General features: G+C 39.4%; 1 protein-coding gene and 1 long non-coding RNA gene across 5 annotated transcripts in view; one reads left to right on the forward strand and one right to left on the reverse strand.

Moving 5' to 3' along the window:
• DCC (DCC netrin 1 receptor) overlaps positions 1 to 20586 on the forward strand; it is a 1991552-nt gene that overhangs the window by 1551184 nt on the left and 419782 nt on the right. The gene's annotated exons all lie outside the window — the stretch shown is intronic.
• On the reverse strand, positions 13640 to 19478 carry LOC145534516 (uncharacterized). Its single transcript, XR_014074708.1, has 3 exons — positions 19339 to 19478; positions 15573 to 15765; positions 13640 to 15209 (listed from the first exon to the last, which is right to left on the reverse strand). It is a non-coding gene; the product is annotated as an uncharacterized LOC145534516 (long non-coding RNA).

Genomic DNA, 20586 nt, shown 5'->3' on the forward strand with positions numbered 1-20586 from the left:
GAAATTAATAATTCTTTAGTAATATGTTTAAATAAATAATGTATCTTTAAGTTTATAAATATATATTTCAGAACAATTTAAGCAGAGTATGATTTAATTTTAAATAGGATTATTAGTACCTTTAAAACTTGATTTAATTTATATGGGTTTGATTTTTATATAAAATCCCATAGATCCTATACAGAATCAGACACATCCATACAGGCTACATCAGGCCCCGAAGGAGTTAACATGTCTCTCAAACATTGTCAATTTCCTTCTTCCTCATCCATAAAATAAGACCTGTAATTTGCAAAATGAATTTGCATTCTTGAGCAGTGACTGAATGAAAAACCTGAGTATTTTAATAATTAGCTATTCAATTATCTAATGGTTGCCTACTGTTTGTAAAATCAAAAACATAATATAAAATAACATAGATCATAATATTAGTTACAGATGTCAGCTTCCTCCTTTTTTTCTGAAGAAAAGGTGTTAATGAATTACTCTAGACTGATTTCTGACATAATTGCCAGGACTGTACAATATATCATTCTACATTTTCTGCCAGAAAATTAGCATCTGTGATTCATACAGTGGGAACTTACTTAATTCTATCATGTACTAAATAAACGTTGGTTAGGTTTTCAAAATAACAGGTGGCTCTATACCTTCTAGACTGAAAAGAATTTACAGTTCTGTCATTGAATTAGTGAATATTTCAAAGATGACACTAACGATATGCCTGTGGGTTCACAGGAAAATAAAGCTGTAACTCTGACAAGCTACTAAATACTGCAAATGCATCAATAATTTCCACCTAAGAAATATGACTTTTAATAATTTTAACTCCTTTTTTTCTACCTAATATATATTTTTTCCTGACATGTACACAACACTCAGCACTTAATATTCATTTTGAAATACCAGGAAGGCAGCTACAGATGGTGTCAGTGTTTGTAATATTCTCTGTGTTTGTACATACTGTATGGTATCAATTGTAGCCAAGAGCTGGGATTTGCAGGCATTCTATGCCACTTTATCAGTGACCTTGCATATATTCCTGAACCTCTAATGATGCAAAATTACAGTAGAACCCACTTAAAATGCTCACTGATTTGTGTAGTACCTGACACATAGTTATCATTCAGAAAACAGTGATGAGGGGCTTCCCTGGTGGCACAGTGGTTAAGACTTTGCCTTCCAATACAGGGGATATGGGTTTGATCCCTAGTTAGGGAGTTATGATTGCACACAGCTAGTGGCAAAAAAAAAAAAAAAACAACCAGAATATAGAAACAACAGAAGCAGTATTGTAACAAATTCAATAAAGACTAAAACAATGTAAAAAAAGTGTGATGATACAATTTCTTATCACAAAAAACCATTGTTGGCCATTGTTTATATCATTTTGCAGCCTAAATTGTCCCCCTGGGGCTGCAACTTGTGAGGCAAAAGGCAGCAGTGTGAGGGAATTCACTGGTGGTCTGATGGCTAGGACACTGCCGAGGACCAGGGTTCAGTCCCTGGTAGGGGAACTAAGATTCCACAAGCATGTAGTGTGCCAAATAAAAGAGAGAGAGAGAGCAGTAGTGTGTTATTTCTGACTATGCAACTTTCTTCAGGGATCAGGAAGTTGTTTGGACGCATGCTCCCTGAATGGAAGAGGCAGTGGGAGTTTATGTTATTATGCTTGTCTTTAAAGTGAAGCAGTGGAAGCAAAGGAAGGTTAGTGTTTGTACAGGGGAGGGCACTGCTGAAACTGATGTTTGTAGCCACCATCTTGTGATCTCATTCCTGGTTATTTTTTCCTCTTGGGCATCTCCTTTATTTAACAGAGTCTCATAGGTGCTTCCCATGAGTCAGGCATTATTGTGTGTGCTTTGCCGGTTTTCACTCGCTTGACTTTCAAGGCGGAGTTAGGGACAGTTGTTACCATCCACCATGTGTGTATAGGTGAAGAAACAGGCTCAGAGAGGTGAGGTTACCTGTGTGATGACCTATATCTGTGACATGACAGGATTGATGGGGGTCTGGAATCTGTATCGATTTATTTTTGCTTGGAAGAATATTTGCTGATGAAAAATATGAAGTTGATTATATTTTTTCTTTGACTGCATCCAAATAACAAATTTTGTTTAAACAGGAAGGGCAGAGTTGACCCATGTGTGTCCACACACACACACACACACAAACCAAGAGACTCCAGTAAAATAGCCAATATAACATAAATGGATTCCCCCAAAGTAATACTTATGTAGCCCTTATAGACTTAGCTAGGTAAATTAAAGAAAATGACTTTTAAGAGTCAATCTGTCACTTATTTGGGAGTTTTATGGAGGCTCTCCAGGAACACTTACAACCTGAAAAAAATCTCTTGCTCAGCTGGAACAAAGTTGTAATTGGAAGATGTGTCTTTAAGACCACTGAAGAATTATTGGAGATATCCTCACCATCAAGTGAAGTGTCAGACATGGTAATTCACACTTAAACCCCACTTGCTCCCCAACAGTAGATGTTGATTCAAATTACACAGATAAATACACGAGCCCTTTCTAGAATCTGTATTTAACCACTGTCCAGTGCTGCCTTTCATTCTCAGATTGATTTGTTGATTTTGTTTGTTTTTTCTCCCTAGGGATCAAAAACATATCAAATAGTGCCTAATCTCCCTGCCCTAAGGTCACTAGAGCTTCTGCTCGTTTAACATTGAATCAGTCGCCAAGAAGGGTATGAGAATATGTGCTCCAAGAGAGAAGGTAGTTATCTTGTCTAGTGGTTTTCTTTCCCCTAGAACAGAGCCTGATACGTGGCTGCTGCTGCTGCTGCTAAGTCGCTTCAGTCGTGTCCGACTCTGTGCGACCCCTTAGACAGCAGCCCACCAGGCTCCGCCGTCCCTGGGATTCTCCAGGCAAGAACACTGGAGTGGGCTGCCATCTCCTTCTCCAGTGCGTGAAAGGGAAAAGTGAAAGTGAAGTCGCTCAGTCGTGTCCGACTCTTAGCGACCCTACGGTCGTCCATGGGATTTTCCAGGCAAGGGTACTGGAGTGGATGCCATTGCCTTCTCCTGATACATGGCAGGTGATCAGCAAAAATATTTTAAGTGAATAAAAGATCAGATGGATAGATGAATGAATGGATACATGTATGAATGAGATATGTACCTTTTTCTCAAGGGAGCTTTTAGTCTACGGAGACAAACTGTAATTCAGATAGATAAAAGGTTTTATGTCTTTTTATTCCTTTCAGATTGTGAAAGGAAACTTTCCATACATAGAACTATTTCAGTCTGGGTGAAACAGATTTGCTCAGTTTTAAAATATATATTAGAAAAACATATGCTAAAATCCAAATTAAACAAGCTTTTATCTGCATGGCTCAGTCTCAACCCAGATTCGTTTAGCAGAGGTGAAAATGAATTCTTTCACAGAAATTATCTTGCCATATTTCAGCATGACATTTCCGTATGGGTGGCATTTTTATGAGAGGAAACTGTGAAGGAGAATTAAGAATGGGGTGGGGGAGACTGTGGAAGGTGTCTTCACCTTAAGAATGCCCCCCAAAATAGCAGAATGTAAAGAGATCAATAACATGCTGAGTTAATAGTAAGGATTTAGAAGACGAGTTTTTATTTTCTTATCATCATAAAAAACAACAGCATGTTTATATTTTTAAATCTGGGGGCTATTCAATTTTCTCATAAAAAGGAGACAGAGTGGATATACTCAACAAGGCAGACTAATCGAGAGAGCAGAATGAATTTTTGTATAAAGACTAATGTATGCTAAGGGGAGAGGAGGAAGGAAATGTCATTGTGTGGTGATGGAGGCGGTTGGGTTATTGTTTTAAGATTGAAAAGACGAGGTCTGAGAATGGAATTTCACTGAAGTGTATAAAACCAAGAAGGATATGAAATGTGGCCATTGATTTATTTAACAAATCCCAGTATCCTATACCCCAAGGATCTACTCAAAATTTAGAAGTGGTTGTTTTAGCAGGAGCTATAAATATATTACATAGCAGGTAATAAATTCAGAGTGCAAATGGCACAGAAAGCTCCCTAATATGTCATTATGATAACTTATGAGATTTTTAATACATATCTCTAAATTTTACCATTGATATCATGAGGGTTAGTCAAATGCTTATATAGCATGGTCCCTGGTGAACTCTCCACCAGAGAGAAACCTGCCAGACTTGTTACCTAGTTGCATATAGCTTCCTTTTGATAGGGTTATTACGGAGACAGATGATGATGAAAGTGCCTAGTGACTTACATTTCCTATTTTTATGGGCTAAAAATTATGAAATAGCCTGAATACAAAAAAAATTAGAAAGTAAGAGAATAAGAGAATGCAAGGAGAAGTATCCTCCAAAACAACAACAATAAAACTGAACCACATTTCTAATCCAATATACATCAAGCGGAGCATAGACAAAAGTAGGCGTGTGAAGTGAAATTCAAAATTATTTCTCATTACTGATAGTCAGAGATGAGGGAAAGCCTTAGAGGAGAAAGAAGCTGAAGTTTCTGACCAAAGTAGGTTCTACACATTTGCTGAAATCAAATCAATTTGCCTCATCTCTAGAGGGCACTTTATTTTATGTGGAAGTTCATCCTACACTTAGTAATCCATGACATTCTTCCTTGGACCAGCATGGCCTGTAATATGTGAGTTTTTAGAAGCATATCTTTAACTTCCTGGATTTCATGGGTTCTTCTGGTTATTTAGTCCTTTCATCTGAATCATTGGTATGTATATGTTCTTTTCAGTAAATTTTACTGGGTGTTTTCTTGACTTCCATCAGCAATCCTTCTACTCATCTCTTTACCCCCTTCCCATAGTTAACACATTTACAAAAAGTAAGTCTTCCCATCCACAATTTTTTAAAAATTTTTTTACTGGAGGATGATTGCTTTACAATATTGTACTGGTTTCTGCCATACATCAACATGAATCAGCCACGGGTATACATATTATGGCCCCTCCATCTTGAACCTCCCTTCTACCTCCCACCCTGTCCCATCCATCTAGGTGGTCACAGAGGTCTAGGTTGAGCTCCCTGTGTCACGCAACAAATCTATTTTACATTTGATCATGTATATGTTTCAATGCTACTCTCTCAATTTGTCCCACCCTCTTCTTCCCACACTTTGTCCATAAGTCTGTTCTCATGTCTGCGTCTCCATTGCTGTCTTGCAAATGAGTTCATCAGTACCATCTTTCTAGAGTCCATACACATGTATTAATATACAATATTTGTCTTTCTCTTTCTGACTTACTTCACTCTGTACAATAGGCTCTAGATTCATCCACCTCATTAGGACTGACTCAAATGAGTTCTTTTATACAGCTGAGTGGTATTCTGTTGTGTATATGTACCACAGTGTCTGTGTCCATTCATCTGTTGATGGATATCTAGGCTGCTTCCATGTCCTAGCTATTATAAAAGGTGCTGTAACAAACATTGGGGTACATGCATCTCTTTCAGTTATGGTTTTCTCAGGGTATAAGCTTGGTAGTGGAATTATTGTGTCATATGGTAGTTCTATTCCTAGTTTTTTAAGGAATCTCCATTCCGTCCTGGTTGTATCAGTGTATATTCCCACCAACAGTACAAGAATGATCCCTTTTCTCCACATCCCCTCTAGCATTTATTGTTTGTAGATTTTTTAATGGCCATCCACAATTTTTAATTTCATTGCTAATTACTTTAGGGCTAATTACTTCTCATTTTCTTACCATCCTTAATGGTGTTTCCACTCTTTCCTGAGGAAGCACACAGAACACAGAGTTACCCAGGATCTGATCACAGGCCGTAAAACCAACTGTGATACACACATCCACCTCCTTACCACACAGGACAAGCAACCTTCGTGATACTCCAGGTCCATGCTACCTGGGACTTCATCACGCCAGCTTGAACAAAACTGTCTTTCCATTCAGTCACTGGTAATTTACTATTAATAGCTATGAGCGGCTTCACAGTTTGAAAAAAAGAATGAAACAAGGATCTAGTTTGGAATCCAGTGTGTGACTCCCTAAAATGAAATACAGAGTGGGCACACAGCAAGACCGGTGCCAGGTGAGACAGACGCATCAGCATGAATCCTGTGTGCTCTGGGCGGGATGACGGTTCCTGGATTGATGGTTGCAGTCTGAGTGCTTTGTCTCTCAGGTCTGTGTTTGGGAGTCTGGGTGGTGCGCATCCATTTTACCCTCCTCAATTCATCTTTCTGCACGGGCTGATAAATGTTCACTCTGACCACACTAAGAGTCCTGAAACCTAACATTGCCCTTGTTCATTTTTTTTTTCCTTTTTTTAATTCTTCACTTAGAATGAAATGGTGTACTCCTAAGAGATAAGCTTTTTTTTTTTTTATCATACGTTTCAGCTTTTTAAAGAAACACCAGAAATAAGAGCATTAGGGCTGACCCAGCAACTGTAACTAGAGCAACACCTCTTCCTTCCCTTTTCTAGATAAACTATTTCTATATACTGTGATTTTTTTTTAGATTTACAGAAAGTTATAAAGTGATGGCAGAGTTCCTGTGTACCTTTACCCAGTTTCTCCCACCATTGACATCTCCCATTACCATGGTATATTTCTCAAAACTAAGAAACTGACATTAGTACATTGCTATGAAATAGACTCGAGTTTATGTGGATTTTGCCAGTTTTTCCATTAATACTATTTTTCTGTCTCAAGATCCAATCCACTGTACTGCTTTCATTTAATTGTCATGTTTCCCCACTGTAATGGTTTTCTATAATGGTTTCTTGTCTTTATTTTGTTTTTCTTGACCTAAGGATCTTGGATGATACTGGCCAGCTATCCAGTAGACTCTCACGATCTGGGTTTGTCTGAAGCTTTCCTCATGATTTAGACTGAGATTATGGGTTTTGAGAAGAAGTATCACAGAGGCATCATGCCCTTCCTATCACTACCCTTCATCACTGGGTATGATAATTTAAGTGGTAAACTGTTTGCTAGGGTTTTACCATGAAGTTTGAGTTTTTCCCTTTGCACATACTCTTTTCTTTGGAAGCAAGTTACTAAATCTAGCTTATTTTTGCCTCTCTGCCTCTGTTTTTAATATTTACAATCACCTCTATGACTTAAATCTAGCAGAATCACATTGCATTTTCTGTTAATTCTCTAACACATAGAGAATTATTGTACAAGGCAGTGTAGGCTCATGCTTTTATCTGGGTAGGGGTACGTCCTCTTCTGAGAGCACAGAATGATTGCTCAGGGAGCCTTCAACAGTAAAACTTTTACAGTCCCCAAATTTCCTATCCCTTATCTTTACCCAAGAGACTTAGACCCCAGAAGAGACAGTTGACATATTTGAGTTATGACATAGGAGGGTGGCAGAGAGGACCAAAGATGTCTCCTCTGCTTCATCTTGTTTTTGGTTTGTTTATTTTATTTTCTAGTCATCCTTCAGTGGATTTATTTAAAATGTAATATTGTGATCTCTGTTCAAACACAGCTAGAGTAAGGAGGGGACATTCATAACCACACCTTCATGCTTATTACAAAATAGCTACAAAATCCTGAACTATATATTTGTAATTTAGAGATGTTTCAGTAAATGTGGCATGGAGCTCTGAACTCTGTAATTTTTTTTTCCTTATGTCAAAATATTTACTTGTGAACATAGTATATCATTTACTCTTAGCTTTACATAACCAAAGGTGTGAGAATGACGGTTTCTTTCTCACTGAAGCTTAATGAATTTTTGTATTCCTGAAGGTGAAGGTCACAGTACTTTGTATTTTTATGTTAAAATCCACTATATTGAAATAATTATTTTTGGTGAAATTAATTGTTGCTAGGAGTAAAATAGATAATTAATAAGGACTTACTGTGTAGCACAGGGAAATATATTTAATATCTTGTGATAACCTATTAATATAATAAAAAAGAATATATATATATACATATATATATATATGGAAAGAGAGAGGGAGAGAGAGAACAGAATCACTTCACTGTATACCTGGAAGTAACACAACATTGTAATCAACTGTACTTCAATAAAAATGTAAAAACTAAATGCAGTAATTGCTCTGAGGAGGAGATAATAATAAGAATTTTCAAATATATTGAAATAAAAGTTATATACTGATATTACTTCCCCATCTTTTCAAACTTTGTTTCTTGGTTAGTTTAATTGATTTGTGACAGATGTCTGCATACTAGACAAGCCAATCCTTTGTAATATTATTAAAATTAGTGTCCCAGTTTGTCATTCACATTTCAGTCTCATTTATTATGCTTTTCCATACACAAGTTTTAGTTTCAATACAGTCATATTTATCAAGATTTTTCTTTGAATTCTGTTCTTGTCATATTCTTAGAAATGCCTTCTCATTTCAATAGCCAAGTAGATGAGTATGTTCCCCTCTGTTTTTCTTGAGCAGCTTTCAGGATTTTTTTTCACATTTATTTCTGCACACTCTATTCTGGCCTGTTGTTCTTTACGTACCCTCTTTGCAATATTGCACAGAAACGTTAAGCATCTTATCCAGGATCACACGGAGACTATGTCGCCGAGCTCTGTTTGACTCTGGTGAACACTTGCAGTCTCATTGTCGGAGCTGCCTCTCAAGGTGAAGATTTATAAATCTTTCTGGTGTAAATTTCCATCCTAAGATGATTAAGCCTTCCTGTGCACGGACGGTATATGCCTTTGCTCATTGTAGACAATGCTGATGTTTATTAAGATGGTAAAGTAGTCCCAACAGGGGCTAGTGCCACTTTTCCTCCTCTTATTTTTAGACTCTGTCTTTAACTGAATTCAAAGTACTTTATGAGCACCATCTGCTGTATTTCATGTCTTCATGGTCATATTAAAGAAGAAGCATGTTCAGGCTACATTTTGACACTGGGGGAATAATTCAGAGACAAGAAGTGTTATACTAAGGTCAAGTGATCAACAGTGACCTTGGCACAGAATTCTACTGTTTTGAACCTCCTGTATTCAATAGTGACCCTCATTGGGCTTCCCTTGTGGCTAAGCTGGTAGAGAATCCACCTGCAATGTGGGAGACCTGGGTTCGATCCCTAGTTTGGGAAGGTCCCCTGGAGAAGGGAATGGCTACCCACTGCAGTATTCTGGCCTGGAGAATTCCATGGACTGTATAGCCCCTGGGGACGCAAAGAGTCAGACACGACTGAGCAACTGAACTGAACTGACTGACCTTCAATTTGGGCTTCCTTGTGGCTCAGCTGGTAAAGAATCTGCCTGCAATGTGGGTGACCTGAGTTCAATCCCTGGATTGAGAAGATCCTCTGGAGAAGGGAAAGGCTACCCACTCCAGTATTCCGGCCTGGAGAATTTCATGGACTGTATAAGTCCATGGGGTTGCAAAGAGTTGGACACGACTGAGTGACTTTCACCTTCAATTTACTTTTCCTTGAGTTTCTTACTGGAAAAATTGAGTTACTTAACAAAAAATATTAAAATGCTCTAGCACTGAGCTTTTTTTTTTCTTCCTTAACAACTGAGCCTGTCCGTGATTTTCATTGATTGTGTCTTATTACCAAAGGAAACTGCATGGAAAAGCACTGCTTCTTAAAGCCTGCCATGCTGATTTGTATCTTTAGATGTATCTGAGGTGTGTTCTCTGGGTGTTCTCCGAGCTGGAGAAGAGGGATGCATGGCAGTTGGGGCAGAGCGCTACATGGTTGGGATGAGGTGAATGATGGTAAAGTCCCATGAGGGTTGGAAGGACAGGTGTCACTTGTCAGTCTTTGTCCCTCGAGGAAGCTCTGATGAAGGGAAATGATTGAAACTGCTTGTTTGGGGTCCCTAGGTATGGAGAAAGGATAGACAATGCCTAGGAATTCAATGACATAAACTCAACAGAAAGGCTGGAAACAAAGGGAGCTGGGGGTTGGATAGAAGCCTCGCTCTCCTGCAGTTGGTGAAAGGTGCTGGGGAGAGACGTTGATGGGGGAGATGATTATAAATGCCTCACGAAGCCCTGGAGTAGTGACACGATGAAAAGGGTACCATGATTAGGAAGGAAAAAAGACCTGAGATGAAGCAAATTCTTACAGGAGGGGACATGTGGGATGATAAAAAGGGAAATCAAAGGGTGATTTTTTCTCTCTCTCTCTCTGCTACCTGGTAAAGGAAAAAGGGAGAGAGAGAGAGGGACCAAGTTCCGTCCTTGGCTACAGGGAGCACTCTTGCCCCCAAATCACTCGACCTATCAGAGCCCAAATTGTTCTTAGAGCCTCTCCAGTAGGATTTCTAGGTTTCTAGACAGACAATTTGACACTGGGCCAGCCAAAACAGACTTTCTGCTCCCTGGATCTAAAGATAGAGAAATTTAAAAGCCACTATTTATTGAATACAAAGTATATACTTGGGACTGTGCTGCCCTTAAAATCCATCTCTCATCATCACTTAACCCTGCATATTAAATGTTTTGTATCAGTTTTTAAATGTGGAAAATAAGCTTTAGAGAAGATAAATAACTTCCCAGTTCACATTAAAAAAAAAAACAAAAAAACAAAAACAGAAGAATACAAGTCACATAGTCACAAAGTTTCAGAGCAGAGATCCGAGGTCATATCTATTTAATCATGGTTTTCTAGTCACAACCATTTGTTTACATAAATGATAGATTAACTACCTCCACAAACTGCCTGTGGCCCTTCCTGCATTTTGGATAAACTCTTTAAAAGGTATTTTCTTAATTAATAAAAGGGAAAGAAAGAAAGCATTAAAAGCAGACAATGTATGTGTTTACATATATACAGTGTACAGCTTTGACTAAAAATATTCATTCATAAAGGTTCTGGTTGACCAGTTCACCAGATACTATTTTTTCTTCTCATTTTGTCTTTTGAAAAGATTTTAAGCTCTGAGAGATGTAGTTATCTCTGCTGAGATGATAATACTTTCCAGAATTTGTTTTTCTTATCTCTTTGTGTGGCCATAGATAATTCTTCTTAGCATACTACCTTGGTCTGGCAATTCTCTTTGATGTACAGTCCTAGGATAAGCATCAGATTTCTTATAATAGATCCCCAGATCAGGACAAACCAACTTTCTTGGCTACTTTCCGGCTTCTTAATGAAAGTGTTATCGCTCTTGGAAATATTCCCACATAAACATACCTTTTACAATTGTTTGGCACATCATTGAATTTCAGAAAGATTTTTCCCCACTCCATTTGATCCAAAATGAAATATTCTCACCCCTAACCTACATTCCCTGGAAACCTTCCTCTGAGTTCAGTTTTTCACTCCACTTTATAATTTATTTGTTCTTGTTGAGTCGACAAGTTGTGTCTGGCTCTTTTGCGACCCCATGGACTGTAGCCTGCCAGTGTGCTTATGTCCATGAGATTTCCCAAGCAAGAATACGGGGGTTGCCATTTCCTTCTCCAAGGAATCTTCCCAACCCAGGGAATCTTCCCAACCCAAGGATCAAGTCTGCATCTCCTGCATTGACAGGTGGGTTCTTCACCATGAGCCACCAGGGAACCCCTGATAATTGATTAACAGAGCAATAATGAATAACATAACCAGTTTGCCGTGATAGCTCAGTCCCCTTCCTGTACCTAATCTCAAATACACATTTTTCATGGTGATATAAATGAAGTAATCTAACCAAATCTAAACATTCAGTACAGTTCAGTTGCTCAGTCGTGTCCGATTCTTTGCGACCCCATGAATCACAGCACACCAGGCCTCCCTGTCCATCACCAACTCCTGGAGTCTACCCAAACCCATGCCCATCGAGTCGGTGATGCCATCCATCCATCTCATCCTCTGTCGTCCCCTTCTCCTCCTGCCCCCAATCCTTCCCAGCATTAAGGTCTTTTCCAATGAGTCAACTCTTTGCATGAGGTAGCCAAGGTGCGGGAGTTTCAGCTTCAACATCAGTCCTTCCCATGAACACCCAGGACTGATCTCCTTTACGATGGACTGGCTGGATCTCCTTTCAGTCCAAGAAACTCTCAAGAGTCTTCTACAACATCACAGTTCAAAAGCATCAATTCTTCAGCGCTCAGCTTTCTTCACTGTCCAACTCTCACATCCATACATGACCACTGGAAAAACTATAGCCTTGACTAGATGTACCTTTGTTGGCAAAGTAATGTCTCTGCTTTTAAATATGCTATCTAGGTTGGTCATAACTTTCCTTCCAAGGAGTAAGCATCTTTTAATTTCATGGCTGCAGTCACCGTCTGCAGTGATTTTGGAGCCCCGAAAAATAAAGTCTGACACTGTTTCCACTGTTTCCCCATCTATTTGCCATGTAGTGATGGGATCAGATGCCATGATCTTAGTTTTCTGAATGTTGAGCTTTAAGCCAACTTTTCACTCTCCTCTTTCACTTTCATCAAGAGGCCCTTTAGTTCTTCTTCAATTTCTGCTATAAGAGTGGTGTCATCTGCATATCTGAGGTTGTTGATATTTCTCCCAGCAATCTTGATTCCAGCTTGTGCTTCTTCCAGCCCAGCATTTCTCATGATGTACTCTGCATAGAAGTTAAATAAGCAGGGTGACAATATACAGCCTTGACATACTCCTTTTCCTATTTATAACCAGTCTGTTGTTCCATGTCCAGTTCTAACTGTTGCTTCTTGACCTGCATACAGGTTTCTCAGGAGGCAGGTCAGGTGGTCTGGTATTCCCATCTCTTTCAGGATTTTCCACAGTTTATTGTGATCCACACAGTCAAAGGCTTTGGCATAGTCAATAAAGCAGAAATAAATGTTTTTCTGGAACTCTTGCTGTTTCGATGATCCAGAAGATGTTGGCAATTTGATCTCTGGTTCCTCTGCCTTTAAAAAAAATACATTTGAATCGGTTCTATTGAGATGGATGAAACTGGAGCCCATACAGAGTGAAGTAAGCCAGAAAGAAAAACAACAATACAGTATACAAATGCATATATATGGAATTTGAAAGATGGTAACGATAATCCTCTGCCTTTTCTAAAACCAGCTTGAACATCTGGAAGTTCACAGTTCACGTATTGCTGAAGCCTGGCTTGGAGAATTTTGAGCATTACTTTACTAGCGTGTGAGATGAGTGCAATTGTGTAGTAGTCCGAGCATTCTTTGGCATTGCCTTTCTTTGGGATTGGAATGAAAAGTGACCTTTTCCAGTCCTGTGGCCCCTGCTGAGTTTTGCAAATTTGCTGGCATATTGAGTGCAGCACTTTCACAGCATCATCTTTTAGGATTTGAAACAGCTCAACTGGAATTCCATCATCTCCACTAGCTTTGTTCGTAGTGATGCTTTCTAAGGCCCGCTTAACTTCACATTTCAGGATGTCTGGCTCTAGGTGAGTGATCACATCATCGTGATTATCTGGGTCATGAAGATCTTTTTTTATATAGTTCTTCTGTGTATTCTTGCCACCTCTTCTTAATATCTTCTGCTTCTGTTAGGTCCCTATCATTTCTTTCCTTTATTGAGCCTATCTTTGCATGAAATATTCCCTTGGCATCTCTAATTTTCTTGAAGAGATCTCTAGTCTTTCCCATTCTCCTGTTTTCCTCTATTTCTTTGCATTGATTGCTGAGGAAGGCTTTCTTATCTCTCCTTGCTATTCTTTGAACTCTGCATTCAGATGGGAATATCTTTCCTTTTCTCCTTTGGTTTTCGTTTCTCTTCTTTTCACAGCTATTTGTAAGACCTCCTCAGACAGCCATTTTGCTTTTTTGCATTTCTTTTCCATGGGGATGGTCTTGATCCCTGTCTCTTGTACAATGTCACAAACCTCCGTCCATAGTTCATCAGACACTCTGTCTATCAGATCTAGTCCCTTAAATCTATTTGTCACTTCCACTGTATATCATAAGAGATTTGATTTAAGTCATACCTGAATGGTCTAGTGGTTTTCCCTACTATCTTCAATTTAAGTCTGAATTTGGCAATAAGGAGTTCATGATCTGAGCCACAGTCTGCTCCCGGTCTTGTTTTTGCTGACTGTATAGAGCTTCTCCATCTTTGGCTGCAAAGAATATAATCAATTTGATTTCGGTGTTGACCATCTGGTGATGTCCATGTGTAGAGTCTTCTCTTATGTTGTTGGACAAGGGTGTTTGCTATGACCAGTGCGTTCTCTTGGCAAAACTCTATTAGCCTTTGCCCTGCTTCATTCTGTACTCCAAGGCCAAATTTGCCTGTTACTCCAGGTGTTTCCTGACTTCCTACTTTTGCATTCCAGTCCCCTATAATGAAAAGGATATCTTTTTTAGGTGGTAGTTATAAAATGTCTTTCAGGTCTTCATAGAACTGTTCAACTTCAGCTTCTTCAGCGTTACTGCTCGGGGCATAGACTTGGATTACTGTGATACTGAATGGTTTGCCTTGGAAACGAACAGAGATCATTCTGTCATTTTTGAGATTGCATCCAAGTACTGCATTTCAGATTCTTTTGTTGACCATGATGGCTACTCCATTTCTTCTAAGGGATTCCTGCCCACAGTAGTAGATATAATGTTCATCTGAGTTAAATTCACCCATTCCAGTCCATCTTAGTTCGCTGATTCCTAGAATGTCGACGTTCACTCTTGCCATCTCCTGTTTGACCACTTCCAGTTTGCCTTGATTAATGGACCTAACATTCCAGGTTCCTATGCAATATTGCTCTTTACAGCATCAGACCTTGCTTCTATCACCAGTCAAATCCACAGCTGGGTATTGTTTTTTGCTTTGACTCCATCCCATCATTCTTTCTGAAGTTATTTCTCTACTGATCTCCAGTAGCATATTGGGCACCTACCAACCTGGGGAGTTCATCTTTCAGTGTCCTATCTTTTTGCCTTTTCATACTGTTTATGGGGTTCTCAAGGCAAGAATACTAAGTGGTTTGCCATGTCCTTCTCCAGTGGACCACATTCTGTCAGACCTCTCCACCATGACCCGTCCGTCTTGGGTAGCCCCACATGGCATGGCTTAGTTTCATTGAGTTATACAAGGCTGTGGTCCGTGTGATCAGAATGGCTAGTTTTCTGTGATTATAGTTTCAGTGTGTCTGCCCTCTGATGCCCTCTCGCAATACCTACCGTCTTACTTGGGTTTCTCTTACCTTAGATGTGGGGTATCTCTTCACGGCGGCTCCAGCAAAGTGCAACCACTGCTCCTTACCTTGGGCAAGTGGTATCTCCTCACAGCCACCCCTCCTGACCTTGAACGTGGAGTAGCTCCTCTTGGCCCTCCTGTGCCTGCGCAGCCGCCACTCCTTGGATGTTAAACATTATAATTTCACAAATTTGCAAGCCCTTTCATTTAGCTAACACTGCAGGAATGCATTGGATGCCTAGGATATGACTGACTACACTGCAGTTTAGATTTGGAGATTAAACTGTGGTGAATGGTTTAGACTTGGTTCCTACTCTTAACAAGCATAGGGTATCTTTAGGATAGGCTACCAAAGCATGACTAGACCATAGCAGTGCAGTGTAGGAATGCTTATTCTTGTCCCATGAAAGCTCAGCAGAGGCACCTAAGCCAGGATGGGGATCAGTGAGGTGACTCCTAGGCTGAACTCTGAAGAAGCCCAGGCCAGAGCCGGAAAGCAGTTGGGAGGAGGAATGCCACCCACCTCAAGTTCAGCACACAGAAGTAGCAGAGGTGAAAGTCCCAGGTTTTCACAGGATCCAGAAAATCCAGCTTGGAGAGCTGAGAGGTAGCAGGGAACCAGGCCTGCAGCCCCGAGGCCTTTGGAAACACCTCAAGGCTAGCTACTCCAGCAAAGAAACCTTCAACTTCATCAGGCTTGCTGCTGTCCAAGGCAACTGTAAAAGTAAACCGGGATGGAAAGCACCAAGTTGGAGGTGGGAGGAGATGGGTCCTTGAGGGCAAAGGAGGGGCAGGGAGATTCCCAGGCCGGCCTTCCTCTCTGGAATCCGGAAATAGATTGAAACAGGTCTTCTTCACCCCTTGCCTTGCACATCCTCTTCCCTTTGTGAATGTCAAGTCAGTTTATGACTGAATGCATCCATTGATTTGTCAAAGAAAATTCCAACATGTATCATTCAGTTCTATGGCACTATTACTATAGACAGTTTATAGACTGATCAATTAAATAGGTTTCTGGGGAAAGACTAGAAATAGTTTAGTGTGGTCTGATTTCTGAACAATCGCCCTGCCAAAAAATTTAGAATGGAACTTGTTTGTAAGTAAGAGACTGCCTCGGATTTTATAATTGTCTTACATTGTATATACCTTATGTCTTCAAGTTATTTCTCTCTTCCTTTAAGACAAAATTCACAGTTTAAAAATAACTCTTCCCTCCAAGCCAAACAATAGGAAATTATAGACATTTAATAAATGTCGGTGACTTTTGTTTGATACTAACCCAATGTAAGTTATTTTATGTAAAGACTTAGATTTAATGAAATATTGTAGAGTTAATTAATTACTCTCAAGTATTAAGTGAAAAATGATTTAAGATCACTTTTTTATTCACATTTCATAGATTTATTAAAATTCTTAATACACTAGCTCAAAAGCCATGATTCTTTCATTTTGAAAATAACATGAAACTTTAGAAGAAAATGTTATTTTGTCATTTTCATTTTCAACTCTATATATACAGGCTTTTTTTGGTAAGCTTGTGAAATTACTTTGTGAACTATAAAAACTGCAAACCAAAGTTTAAATGTTACCTACTTCTCCATTTAGACAATTAAATAGATATTTGCCCTTAGCACAGTTGGATGACCCTATCATTTTACTAATGTTCTCTATTTATATTTTATTTTAAAAAATATCCTCAAGTAAACAAAGAAACACAGCAAATAATGTATCTGGTTAAGCTACATTTAAGGTGTTGTAGTTTATGGCAGGGGGAGTAACAGGTGAGTGAGCCTATTGGTTGTTTTTAATGCAAATTAAATATTTTTGTGTTTTTATGAATATATCTTATCATCTTTCATATCTCTCAGAGTTTACAGGTTGAGCACCTGTAATAAACTCAGAGAAAAATTAATGTTCGTAAACACTGTATAAAAAATCTGATGGAAAAAAATGTCTTTGGTATCTAGAAGGTAATGTAGCCTTACAGAAAAATTAGCCCAGTATTGTAATTGTTATCAATGCTATTTCAATGACGTCACAAAAATGTTTTTTAATAATTTAGGTTTTAAAACTATTCTTTAGATTTATATTATCCTCTGAAATCATCTCCTTTTCTAGATTTTGCTATGATAAAATATTTTTTTAAAAAGGTCCTTTAATAAAAAAGAAAAGACTAGGTTATAGTGTGGCAAATTTTCCTCTTCTTCTCCATGACAACAGATAAAGAAGCTGTAACCATGACAACAGTAATGGGCCAGGGAGATTAGGGGCAGACTGGAGATTAGGCCTCCAAGAGCAAAGAAAGAAGTCCTGATTGGCTCTTTATTGAGACCTTATGTGAAGACAAGTTACTGTTGAGAGAAAGCATGGAGGATTAGCAAGGACAAAATGATTGCCGCTGTATAAAGTAAGGAGTCTTTCCTTTGTTAAAAACGTGTCTGTTCCTTTTCATATAACAACTGTTGAAATTGAGGTAAAGAGTCCATGATTAATTTTAGTCTGATCTTGATTTGATAAATCGAGTCTAAACTAGCTGTGTAAGAAGATACTTTGGCAGCCTGGAGTGAAAAGCATCTGTGTGGACCCCCCACAGATCCTCGCCCCGCCAGCAGTTTCCTTCTTGGCAGCCCCTGGAGGGTGGAGAAACCAGCTCATTTTTGATGTGGTACCCCCATAAGCAGAGTGCTCTTGGGAAAGAAGGATTTGAAAATTTATGTCCTATTATTTTAAAACTTATCTTTTTGACTTCTTAAAAATTCTCAATAGATTTTTCCAAGTCATCATTGTTTACATTTTGTTTTAAAAAAAATTGTAAAAAAGTCTTGAAAGGATCCCATATTCTTTAAACTGATAAGATGTATAGGTATTACCTTTGAGAAAATGTACTATCTGTGATTTCACCTGATGCATTGATAAAGGGGGTATTCATTATTATTGAAGTGATAAATTTATAGACATGAGAATATTTGGTCAAATTGTGTGAATATTTTTTCATTTTAAAGCATTTTGCCAAGCTGAATTCTAAAGAGATTATATTCTTAACAGACTTCAGCTGACAGCATAGAGCTTGCCACACCCTGACTAATACTACATACGAACATTCTTTAAAGTCTTGCTACCCTGACAGATTTTTAAATAGACTTTATTCTGACTTTTAGATTTTATTTAAATGTGCATTTCTTTTATTATTTATCAGGTTGAATCTTTTTTTAATAAAATTATTCATTATTTGATATTTAGACATTCCTGTTTATGATAGATATTAACTGCATGTGTGTTAGCTATTCTGCAAATACTATGAGTCAGTCTTCGCAGACGAAACCCACCTAGAGTAAGTCAAGAAGAAAGTAGGATTTAAGTGAATAAAGTGGACTTATTTAAGTGGGAACTGCCTGTACAGCGGCCCTGGGGAATCGCAAGCAGTTCAGCCTGAAGAGAGCCTGATCAGTATCAGCATCAAAATGCAGTGTGCATCCATGCGAGCCCCGTGAGAAGAGGGGTCTCATCTCCTCTGCCCTAGAAGGGCTGCAGAGGACAGGTGCTTGGTGAATGTCTGCTGAAGCAAGTCTCTGCCCACAGCTGTTATTTTTCTGGCAACAGAACACGTGAGGCTATTGTGCAGGAAGGCTAATGCTCTGAAATTACACTCAGCTTACGGTGGAGGAAGTAGATAAATAAACCCTGCATTGTGTTTCTCCAGAGGCCTGTGGGGCCTTGGCTCCCAGAGACCCCAGTGAGGGTGCTCTTCAGTCACCCTCAGCGACAACCCGCCAGGGAGCTCCCTCTTTCCAGCCTTCCCTCCCGGCCCTGTTCCCCTTCCCGACTCCTCACTGGTCTTTCCTGGGATCACCGTCCAAACAGTGTGTGCGCTTAGGGCCTCTTCTTAGGGCCTCTGTGCGAGAGAAGCCAAACGAAGAAAAATGAGAAACAGGAGCAAGGCCGACAGGCAGGTTGGGAAGTTTGAGTCTCTCTGAGGTAACGAGTAAGCTCAGAGGAGAAAGATGAGAGATCGATGAGCCGGTGTGTCTTCAAACAAGTTGGTGCTGGTTGCTGTACAGAGAATGAATTTGAGGGAGATGAGCGGAAGATAAACGGGGGAGCCGGAGGACTCTGGTGGTGAGTCTGGTGAGAGAGAATGACAGTGTGGAGGTGGAGATGAGACAGAGCAGAGGTAGCAGGTGTCTCCACGAAGGGGAATCCTCTCAGGTGCGAGTGAGGGAAAGTCAGGAACAGGGGATATACGTGTTTAGGGTTGTGGCCTGTAGACTTGAGAAGAAATGTAGACTCACCTGGGTTCAGCGGCCCTGGAGGAGAAGCACGCTGAGGGGGAGTGGTAAATTCACCTCAGCGTGATAGTTTGAGCCGTCCACGGTGTGCGGAAGCAAAGGTTTTTGTCAAGAAGCTCGATGCCCGTACTTTTAAGAGAGGTGCTCCCTAGCCAGGCGTCAGCCTGTCCCCTCCCCTTATTACTCCATCATAAAAGCTGACTGACTCACCACCAGTCTTCCATGCATTTCAAATCCTGTGCTGATCAAGAAAGCAAGGGGGGAATTGTATCTGCAAAGAAGTTGGCTAAGAATCTGTGGAGCTAGAAATAACGGAAAGCTTTTTGCAGCTCTTGAAAGCCTCTCTTTCTAACTGTATTGTAAACTGGTAAGTTTCCAGAACCGTTGGGAAATAAGATAACCTGCTGCTTCCCCAAATGGATTTTCCAGTGAACAGTTTAGTTCACAGCAGGAATGCCCACTCAGCTAGCCCCTGGAGAAAGTAAATGCAAGAATGGAGACTAACTTCAATAAGAATTAGAGAAAATGGCCCACCAAAGCCAGTTTGAAGATTAAATGTAGATAAATGGGTACTTGTGCTTTGGGGCCAGAAATCACCTGTCAAAATGAAATATATGTTGCTTAGACTTGGGGACTTGAACAAATAAGATAACAGAAATATCCAGCAAATATTAATTATGAATTCACAAACACCTACACACACACAAACACACACTCATTTAACTGCAAACATCTGTTAAAGATTATAAATGCCCCTAAGGTATTTGAAAAACCAGTTTTCCACCAGTGGATGATTCAGTTATTCCTATAAATAACAGTCATTAAATTTGGATATGAATATGGTGATACTCAACAAGTATGGTACAATGGTAATTCTTGATGTCTGGTGGGATTTTTAGTCTTTCCTTCTATTAGCACTGCTAGTAGAATTGTTTCTTCTTGTTTTATCTTTCAACATTTAGTTAGCTACTTTTCATTTTGTGTGCTCATTGGAAACAGTAAAACAAGGTCCTCCACATTGTATCTAGAATGGTGTAAATGGGTAGTCAGAGTGGAATAAGATTTTATAGTAACTACTTGGTTCTCTAAAGCATTTATCAGTACTTGGAAGAAATTCCCTGGTAGGCCAGTGGTTAAGACTCAGCACTGCTGGTCCCTGGGTTCAATCCCTGGTTGATGAACTAAACTCCCACAAGCCATGGGGTGCAGCCAAAATAAAAAAATACCTGTAGTAAGTCTATATTCCCTGTT

Source organism: Giraffa tippelskirchi, chromosome 14, assembly GCF_054371585.1.
Source record: "Giraffa tippelskirchi isolate mGirTip1 chromosome 14, T2T-mGirTip1v1.2.pri, whole genome shotgun sequence".
NCBI lineage: Eukaryota > Metazoa > Chordata > Mammalia > Artiodactyla > Giraffidae > Giraffa > Giraffa tippelskirchi.